This window comes from Vitis vinifera, chromosome 10 (genome assembly GCF_030704535.1).
Source record: "Vitis vinifera cultivar Pinot Noir 40024 chromosome 10, ASM3070453v1".
Lineage (NCBI taxonomy): Eukaryota > Viridiplantae > Streptophyta > Magnoliopsida > Vitales > Vitaceae > Vitis > Vitis vinifera.
The window spans coordinates 13,339,752-13,351,686 of record NC_081814.1 but is presented as its reverse complement, the minus strand read 5'-3'; positions in this window follow the sequence as shown (position 1 = coordinate 13,351,686).

Below are 11,935 nucleotides of genomic sequence, written 5' to 3'. Positions count from 1 at the left end.
TTACTATTCATATCATACTAAAAAAATTTATTTATTTTTTAATTTAATTATGATTAATAAAATATTTTCATTTTTTTACAAGACTTGAAGTAACTTAATTAATATTATATAAATTGAATTTATAGTGTTTTCACAAAATCAAAATAGAAAAATTATTTTTAGAAACAACTTATTCAAACGAATTTTTAAATATTTATTTTTTAAAAAATAACTTACCAAATACCCTTATTTTTATAAAATCTCAAAAAAATTCATTTTTTTTATTTTAACTTAAAAAAATTAAAAATAAGAATATTATTTCATAGTTTTATAAGGCAAATGAGGTTGAGGAAAGTGGAAATACGGATTGTTAAACTTTATTTTATGATTGTTTTACATCATATATATGTTTATGTTTTGTCAATGCTATTATACTATATTTAAATTTTATTAATAATAAGTCCTTAAAATTCATATATTTAATTTTTTATTTAATAGCACATACATATTTCTTGGGGTTCTACAAAAGCAATATATTTAAAATAAATTACTTGGTATTTCTTTAATTTCTTTTTAAAGAACAATGAATATAACCTTAAAATCATGAATCAACAAAAAAGGGGTACATGCATGATGCCCTTTATAATATTGAATTATGCCATGTATAACATTAAGCATGCTCAAAAGCCAACCCTACCATGATTAAACACATCTATCCAAGCTCTAAAGATTTGCAAGAGTCCACAAATTCAAATGTCATGCAAATAGTAAAAGCATAGAGAAATTCAACATCTTCCCACTTGTGAATAAATTTTAGGGAAAATACGAGAAAAAATATTTAAAAAAAATAATAGGAAAGAAAAAAAATAGATTTAAAATTAATAAATTATATTTATATATTTATTTATATTCATTTGACTTATTTTTTCTTTTTTAAATAAAAATTAAATAATTTTAAAATATATAATTTTTTAAATAATTTTAATTATATTTTTTATGATAAACTAAATATTAAATTTTTTTTTTTTTACTATTTTCCTAGAACTAAACATGACTTTAATATTATTATGTTTTCCAACTTCCAAAAAATATGGTAATCCACCCATCACTTTTAAGGTGATATATTGCAATAAATTGTGGATTTTTGGTGATGTTTTATTGCATGGAAATAGAAGTATGAGGTACAATTGATATCAATCTCTCTCATGGGCCCATGGCACTAATTTTTGTAGCATCCTTTTCATGATGTGGTCAATGGTCATAATCCTAGAATTTATTGAAGTTGACTTCAACCACCATGGTCCTACGTGAAGTCAACATCTAACAAATGTAACTAGCTTAGTGATCAAGGCCTAGTGATCCATGCCAAGTACCCCCAACTTGTAGATGTTTGGATTTCATTATTTAATTTCATATTAGATATTTAACCATATTTCTTTTTCACTAACTGTATATATTGATTTAGACACTACTCAAAATATTATAAAACTCTTTGATGATAATTTTGTCAATTTATGACAAATTCATTTCCCAATCAAACTGCATGAAATTTGGCTAATTTGATTTTTAAATGAAGAATTAAAAGAAATTTTAAAAAGTGAATTTTATTTTATTTTTCAGTAAGAATTCAAGTTCGAGTGTTGTAAATATTCAAGTTAAAAAGAAAATTTAAAAAAAGTAAAGGTTCTTTATACCTTATAAGTTGATTACATCTACCTTGATATTTTTGTAAATGATATCACTCACCTCGATATGGTGATAGAAGTCTAAATGTACAAGGATGACCATTTTCCTTCACTTGAGCAAGAAAAATGGATTTCTAGTCTAGTTAGTGCATCAAAAAAGAAACTTGCATCATTCATTATTCCTTCCCAACTAGTATAAATAAATGTAAACATCACGTCAGAATTAGATATGCACATAACATTTTATGTTATAGTGTTTTATTTTTATTTTTTTACCCTTAAAACTAGTTTGTCTACCAATTGGAACTTAACCACAAATATGGGTGCCATCAATTGCACCGATGCACTCCTATAAGCAAGAAATAAAAATACCTATTATCATTAAGAAAAGAAAACAAGGATAGAACTTCTTATGTACAACAAGTTTATAATTCATAAATATTATTTATATAATCTTACCTTAAATCATGGAAAAAATTACGATTATTAACAAACATATGATGGTACCTCATTAACCTTATTGCTAGGACATATAAGAATTTTGGTTAGCCGACATAATGCTCATTTAACTTCATTAAAGTGTCAAGCAACAATCATTATCTTGTGTTAAAAATAGTTTGATACAACCTTTATCCTCACAGTATGTCCTACTATTAGTAAGAACATAGCAATTGTCTCTTCAACCATCACGCATCATATATCATTTATATTTTCATGTCTCTTAAAATGATCACAAAGGTTAAAAAATGTTTATTTATCAATTTGAAATAGTTCATAGCATGTTTGAAGGTGACCGTATATCATATCTCTTAAAAATTGTATCCTACTTAACATTGATGTCCTTTGAGGTGTCTTGCATAAAAATATTTCCTTATATTGATTTATTACATGATCAATAAAAAATTCATCTACATCATCGCCTCTTTCAGAAGATTAAGTTGACTCATATGGTGAACCACTACTTGTGTTGTTATTATATATTAGTTACTACACAAAATAAATTAACTCACAATATAAAATAACATTAAAGAAACATTAAACTAGATTCAAGTTTCATAACCATAAATAGAATTCACATAGCAAAAAGATAAATAAGATAGTAAAAGAGTCTAAACAAAAGAGAAATAGTACATATTACAATGCCACTATAAGGCTAATTTATCCAAATATAAGTACTCATATTTAAGGTCTATCAATCAATATTTTTTTTTCCTTTTATCAAACATATTCATAGAAATTTCTCTCCACTTTGAAGATGTGAACTTCTCAATAACCTTTAAATATTTGTCATTATCCAATAATTCAATGGTGTTGTGAGGCTTCTATGCACTTTATTATGTTAAAATAATTAATACCTACACTTATAGCTTTATTACTAGTTCCATTCTTATATCTCTCAACTTTAGCCAATAATATCTCAGTTCTAGCTTTAAATATCTTATTTCTAACCTAAATGTCTCACCCCAAGCTTTCACAGCATCACCCATTTGACTTAGTCTTGTCTTTTTCTTGCCTTTATGATTCAATTGAGAATCAATAGTTCAATTCCTAAAATAAGTGGTTACTCCTCCCATAATATTTAGACGTAGAGGACCATAAGGAATCTCACCATCTACATCCATATGCACTCTACCATATTGAAGATTTCCATCTATATTATCCTCATCATCAATGTTTGGAGAATCTTGGGTGGAAGAGTTGTGGAGGACACTAATTGTTATCGAAGGATTAAATGTCAATCTTAGCAACATATAGTATGAACATCTTTTTTATCCTTTTTTTTACATTTAGGTATGCCTAATAGAGCAAAAACAAAAACAAAAAGAAACCTTGACCCTTAGTATTGTGTCCATACTAAATATTTCAACTAAAAAACAATTAGTTTAGAAGTTGTTTTTACCTTAATGTAATTTTTCAAGCTTTCCTCTAGAGTATGCATTGTATTAGTGTCAGCATTTCAACCAAATACAGTATGTTTTAAAAAAGATCAGAGATCTCACGATGTGTTGCATGTAATATATCAAACTTTTGCATTAGCTATTTCATATTGAAATTTTTTTTCCCTTAACTATTTACTTTAAATAACATCTTCTTCCAAGTGTGGCTACTAAATGTACCATTGTCTAAGTTATCTTTATTAGCTTCAACTACCATTATGTCAATAAATATTTTCTCTATATTACCTCTCCACATTCCTCCATTCTCAACATCTACTATCTCAATTGTCATCTACACACATTCTCAACAAAAAAAATTGGATAATTTTATATTATTCATAATTGTGTATGTTTGTGTGGTTAAGATTGTTCAATTACATTTGATAATGTAATAAGATAATCAAAATGAGACAAATTTAAGTTTTTCAAAATATATATGACATGGATCTTACAAATTAAGTACTTCCAATCTTTCAAAACTCATTGATCTCTCTCTTAAACCTTCAAATAATAAAAATATCAAGTTAAATAATCTTAATTAGACATAATATATACAATATAAATAAAAGCTAAGCATTGTTAGATTGTTCTATCCTTTGATTAAGTTAATCATGAAGTATGATCAAGAGGGTGATATCTTTCTTTCTTTAATTGCATGTTTACTTGATTGTAAAGAATCAAATGAAAAGAAGGCATTCATTTTCCTTTTGAGTCCATGTGTTTACTTAAACTTTGAATCAATAAAAGGTCTAAGACTCATATGATATAGAAGAATCTCATTCTCCAAAATGGAAATTAGATAAAGATAGCTTTGGGATTGATGTAATTATTATAAACTAATGTAGAGACTTGTTTAATTGTGTTGAATGTATATCTTAATTTGATAGAATATCATATTAAAAATAATAATATATTTTCTAAAAAATAAAAATAATGGCATAATATAAAGATATAGAATTATTTTAATTATTTTTAATTGAAGAATAATATATTTAATCAACCAAATTTTAAATACAGATATTTTATATACGTAGTGTAGATTAATGCATCTTTAATTTGTTAAATAAATTTAGGATATTGGTACATTAAATAATATTAAATTATTGAGCTCTAATGCAAAAATAGTAAACTAATGAACAATATTTTTATACTCATTTTATTTTATTTATGTAATATTAATAATGATTTTTGAAATATTCGTAAATTAAGAATATTAAAAATATCTTGTTAATAATTATTCTTAATTTATAAAATATAAATATTCTTAATTAAAATTTCACTTTAATTATATATATCTAATGTTTTTGTACAACTAATTCTAAATTTGTCTCAAGTTCTTACGATGAAGGCACTCATTTAATAATATAACATTAAATGAGGATTATTTTAAAAATATAATATTAACATTAATATTTCTTATCTTTTTCTATAAGGCCATTATGATAATTAAGTTCATTTTCATTTTGTCTCGTGATATTCTTGTCAATTGTTTAATGAAATTCTTAATTTTGATTTTAATTCCTTTTATTATCTTTCTTTCTCATTTTAACTCTTTCCTTTTATTCTAACAAGGGAGATCAAAATTAATTTGTTTTGTGAGTCTTTGTATTAATCTATTTAGGGTTAAGCGAAAAACTAAAATGTCTTCTAATGTTACAAGGAAATAGACATAGCCACGAGTTTTCGATAATTATGATTATTTTCATGACTAAAGCACATATTTAATGCTAATCAAATGTCTAACACAAAAAAAAAACCATTAAAAGTAGTTTTTAAGGATTCAACATGTAGTGATGTTTAAAAAATGACTATTATGAAAACATATATTTGGTGATGTTTAAAGAATGACTGTCATGAAAACATATATTTGGTGACATTAGATGATTTTCCACTATAAAAGCAAGCATTAGTAGTGATCTTATAGGGAGATCAAAATTAATTTGTTTTGTGAGTCTTTGTATTAATCTATTTAGGGTTAAGCGAAAAACTAAAATGTCTTCTAATGTTACAAGGAAATAGACATAGCCACGAGTTTTCGATAATTATGATTATTTTCATGACTAAAGCACATATTTAATGCTAATCAAATGTCTAACACAAAAAAAAAACCATTAAAAGTAGTTTTTAAGGATTCAACATGTAGTGATGTTTAAAAAATGACTATTATGAAAACATATATTTGGTGATGTTTAAAGAATGACTATCATGAAAACATATATTTGGTGACATTAGATGATTTTCCACTATAAAAGCAAGCATTAGTAGTGATCTTATAGGGAGATCAAAATTAATTTGTTTTGTGAGTCTTTGTATTAATCTATTTAGGGTTAAGCGAAAAACTAAAATGTCTTCTAATGTTACAAGGAAATAGACATAGCCACGAGTTTTCGATAATTATGATTATTTTCATGACTAAAGCACATATTTAATGCTAATCAAATGTCTAACACCAAAAAAAAACCATTAAAAGTAGTTTTTAAGGATTCAACATGTAGGGTTAAGCGAAAAACTAAAATGTCTTCTAATGTTACAAGGAAATAGACATAGCCACGAGTTTTCAATAATTATGATTATTTTCATGACTAAAGCACATATTTAATGCTAATCAAATGTCTAACACCAAAAAAAAACCATTAAAAGTAGTTTTTAAGGATTCAACATGTAGTGATGTTTAAAAAATGACTAATATGAAAACATATATTTGGTGATGTTTAAAGAATGACTATCATGAAAACATATATTTGGTGACATTAGATAATTTTCCACTATAAAAGCAAGCATTAGTAGTGATCTTATAGGTGCCACAAGAACCATCTAAAAATGGTTTAAGTTTTCTTTTTTACTTTCATTTTTCACCAATACCTACACAACTAGAACCTAGTCATTATCTTTCCTTCCCCATCAACACAAGCAAATAGCTAGTGCTCCCTGTGGCTCTAAAGTCATCAACACATACCTTATATTCTCCAACATTTTCTTCCTTTAATATGCTTTACTAGATTTGGAATCTTCTCTAATCTCAAAAACATTTGATCATTCTAACTTTTAATATCTAGTTGTAGATTGCCAAAACATTATTCAACATAATAACTAACAATTTTATGTAGATTGCCAAAAATAAAAAATAAAAACTTTAAAAAAAATTATATAGTTATTTAAAATGAAATATAAGAGAAACCAAAACTCTAAGTAATGGAATCTTCGAAAAACATGTAATAGTTATGCAATTTTTTTTTGAAAAAAATTGTTTATGTTTAGACTAAAAAAACCATTTATTTATGTTTTTTATATGTTATTTTATCTAATTCATCATATTTTTTATTTAATAAATTAAGTTTTTACCATGAAAATTTTAAAATAACATGGCTTCAAAATTTATATATTTTTATTAAATTTTTAAAAATTTAATTTATATCTTCAAAATTATATTTGTTAAACTCACATAAAATAAAAAATCAAATGACCATTTTTTTCATTTTTTCGTGTGTTTTAATAAAAAAATATAATTAATAACTATTTTGTATAATACTTTTACAAAATTATTAAGTATGTAAATATTAATTATTTAATAATTTTATTTAGTTTTTAATTTATTACAAAAAAAAAAAGTGGTTCATATGTAATTAAAACAAAAGTAATTTTCTATCACAAATTTGATTGTGGAAATAAATTTAAACAAAAATTGAAATTTGTAAGTTTTCCCTTATATATTTTTTATTATAAATAATTTTGTACTAAAAAATAAAGTTCATAATATAATATCACATATTATGTGAAAATTATTTTTGTCATAGTTTTTAAACACGAAATATAATTTGTGGCTAAAAGTGATATTTTGTCATAACTAATTTTAAAGCAAAAAGTGAAATTCATGACACAGTGTCATATATCACGCGAAAATTATTCTCACCATATTTTTAGCAACAAAAAGTAATTTCCTTACACTAAATGATATTTTACCATGAATAATTTTGTAGCAAAAAGTAGAGTTCATAGCAAAATATCATATATCTTGTAATAATTGTTCTCATTATATTTTTAGTGGTGGAAAGGGAATTTGTGGCTAAAAGTGACATTTTCCCACAAAATTTAGTTTTTTAAAAAAAAAAAATTAATGGCAAAAAGTGATATTTGTTAAATGGGTGCCAATTAATTGCACTTCTCAAATATTTAAATTAAAAGTGTTATTTTAATGGGATTGAACCATTAAATATAAATAGACAAAAACTACCTTTCCTATGAAGCAAGATAAATTATTTTGTCATTTTTTACCCTCGAGAGTTTTTCCTCTAAATGGAATTTCTAACTTCATCATTGCCAAAGAATAATTAGTTTATGAGATTATAATAAAATCATTAGTTAACCAAGTAATGACAATAATGATGATGATGGTAATAATAATGATAATAATAACAACAACAACAATAAAAATAATAATACTAAGAGAAATAATAATAATAATAATTAAATAACAAAAACAGCAGCAACAACAACAACAACAACAACAACAATTATTATTATTATTATTACTATTATTATTATTATAGGCTATAAGGGTGTTTGTGGTTAGACATTTACTCGTTTGGATTTCTTTTTTTTTTAAGCTTGTGTAACAAATCACATCATGTTTATTGAGAATTTTACAATATAAGCTTTATCATTTTACCTTTTAAGTGAAAAACTATAATACCAAGTGTTAAGAGTAGTGTCCTTACATTCTTCATTCGTAGTGTAGCCTACTAAGAATCTTTAGTAATAACAATGAAATATGCAATAAAGATAATCGATCATCGAATCACTTCATTTATTTTGATTATAAGTTAATAACTAAAAATTAAAAATAAATTAAGAAAAAAATATATTCTCTATTTTCTCAAAACCAAAGTTCTTTATACGGTGAGAATTTTCACCTTATTTTTAGCTAAAAGTCCACTATTCTTTCCCATTTTAATGTGTAAAGCCATTTTTCATAAATATTGTTAATTTAATGGGCACTTATAGGTTATGATTTGGTGGTCATTACTTGTGCTCTGAAACTTATCTTATTTGGTGGGGCCCAAGGCAAGCCCCAACACCAAATATGTTAAGCTTTGGGCCTTGGGCCTTGACTTTGTTCTTAAGCTTGCATAAGGGGAGGGGTAGGAGGGGAGGGGGGAGAAGGGTTGGTAGGCAAACCTAGCCTAGTAACTCACCTACCCCTTTAATGCCCCATTTTTCTCACACTATCTCTTTGTACAAGATAGGTAAAAAAATCTAAACACATATTGATTTACTATTAGTTAGGTGTTTCGAGAGACAATTTTCAATTTGTTTAGCCACATAGCCTAATATAAGTCTACCTCTTTGGATTTTATACATACAAACAAACAAACAAACAAACATACATACATACTTACATACATATATGTGTTTTATGTATGTATGTATATGTATATATATATATGTTTTCTTTTTTCTTATGATCAATCACTTTCTATGGTCATTTTTCATAGGATTTGTATTACTTATTTAGATTCAATGTAGTGATGAGGACTAACCTTGGTTTTCTTCATGTCCTCATTCATATTGCCCCCAAGCTTAAGATCATGTTTAACATTTAGCTCTCCTTCAACTCCATTTGGGATACAACTTAGTAGAGTATGGACCAAAACTAAGCAACTCCAATTTAAGCTATATATGATGAGAGCTATCATGAATGACTAGTGATCGAAGAGGTTTCAGTAAACCTATCTCATTTCAACAAGTTTTGAATTCTTGATAAGATAAAAGAATTACAAGACACCTTTGGCTTGTACAACAATAAAACCTTTTTTTTTTACTTAAAAGCAATTAACATTAGGTTTAAAGTCACTTTGTTTTCCTTGTTAAGGGAGTTTTATTTCTTTCTAAAATTCATGTAGGACATTATCATTCAAAATTTTCTTCATTTTGATGAGATGTCTAATCCTAATTCATTAGTTCAACATAATGCATTATCTTGAAGAGATCCTATTTATTTGTACAATAGTTTAGTGCCTATTGCTTATTTTACCTCTCAACCGACTATAAATCTCTACAACTTGTGATCAAATCCTAGACATTAGTAAGGACTAGGTAAAAGGCAACATTATAGTTCTAGGCATGTGGCAGTATCATGATTTGAGCTAAGATTCACTTTAATTTCCTTTTAAACCATTTTATTATTTTTGTTTCTTTTCTTTCTTGGTACATTAATTTCACTTGTGTTCTCACTACTAAATATGTTATTTTAGAGAGTAAGTAGATTTCACGGTTAGATTAAATGGGTTTGATAAGATTTTTTTTACTACGAACATTTCAAAAAGAAAAAATGCATTCTAAGAAACCTCTTACTAGTGACAACGTTATTGACATTTTAGTCACCCAATCAACCACGTGAAGCAATCTTATATTGTCTTTCTTTAGTAATTGAACTAGATGTACATTTTTTGAGAGATTATTCTGTTCTAAAAATCTAAAGGCAAAAGAAGCAATTGCTTACCTTACTTGAAAAGAAGAGTAACAAAGAGAAGAAGACACCTTAAGATCTACAAGTCAAGTCTACAAGGGAATAGCAAGACAACTCTAAAGTGAAATGGATCAAAGTGGCTAAAAGGTTTTGTTAACAAGTGTTGCTTCTACAATTAGGCCCTTCCATAGGAGAAGATTGAAAAAATCATTCTATTTAAGTGGGATGAGCTAAGACTTTGATTTTTCCCCTTTATTAGTCAAATTGCTACCTAGGAGGCCAAAAATATCTATTGTAATTAAAATATTAAAGCCTAAATATGTGACAACTCAACTAAGAAAAAACAAAAATAGAGCTACCACAACTTTGTAATATTTTGGGTTGTCGCCTTTTAGAATCGATACTAATGTGTTCAATTGTTTTAAGTTAGAAGAATTAATTTTTTGCAAAATTTAATAAAACTCTAATATAAAAAAATAAGGATAAAATATAGATAAAGATTTCATAAAATATTTAATGAAATAAATAAAAGAAAATAAAGTGTTTTGGAGAAGTTAACAATCTAGTGTTAAATCATTATAGAGAGAAAGAGAGTACTATAAAATCTTGGGTTTTGAATCAAATTGAATCTTAAGACAAATATTACATTCAAAACTTAGTTTTTTCTTCTTGAAAGTGGATCTCTTGAACCAATTAAATATGATAGTTAATTTTGGTTTTCAATTATATTCAATTCAAGACTTATATCCATCTTATAAATTTGACCCTTAGATTTGTCAATATAACTAATGATAAAGGTTTTCCTAATAATCAGTAGTATCTTAGTAAGAATCCTTTGTACTTTATCTAGGATGAACTAACACATGATTTACTCCTATCAATTCAAACTTGAAAACATAAAAAAAAAATCATAATTTTACCATGTTTTTACTACATTTTCTTTGGATTCTTCATCCTCATGCTAGCATTTTTAGATCCATTAATTTAGTCAAACATGGTGGAGGATTTCTCCTGGCAAACCATGTTTATCTTCCAAGAAAATGAAAAAAAATAAAAAAAATAAAAAGTCAAAGAGAAAATAAAATAAAGAAAACTAAAGATTTATTAAAGAATTCAAGACGAACAAAGAAACCAATCTCCCCCATATATTCCATCTCCTCATAAACCTTATAATAAAACATATATATAGTCTAACCATAAAAAAAGACATGAAGAATCTTTAAATTGGTCACTTATTCTCCAAATAATTACCTAAAAATAATAATAATATTACAATTGTCAAATGTTTGAGATCCACTTAGGGTTGGTGGAGTGTCAAAAGTACAAGTTTCAAGGTAAATGAGGTGCAATCTCGGAGTGGTAGTGGCTTAATTCAAAATTGTGACCTTTTTTAATTTGATTTTGAATTGCGAAGTTGGATTTCTTTGCTTGGCAGTAACAAATTCAAGATTGGCATGATTTCAAATTGGTAAGTTGCATTTTGAATTCATAATTTCAAATTTGAAATCAACACTTATTCTGAGAAGTTAACTTAAAATGGTTATTACTTTCTTGTTTTAACACTGATTCAAGCACTATTTAAAGTGTTGGACTCGTGACTTCCTAAGCTTCAAAAAAATATATAGTTTACCCAAATATGATCTTAGGAAATGCTCTAAAATTCACCTCAAATTGATGATATATGCTAGTGCCAAATTTTGAATTTCAATTCCCATGTTGAAGTTCAAGCTATGGTTTCCAACTTTCTTTTTCATGCTTGCTTGCTCTCTAACTCTCTCCATAACACTCATTGCTTATCTTTCATGCCCATGAATTGTTCATTTTACCTTTGATTAGATCTCCTCACACTCCATAATGTCTCTCATTTA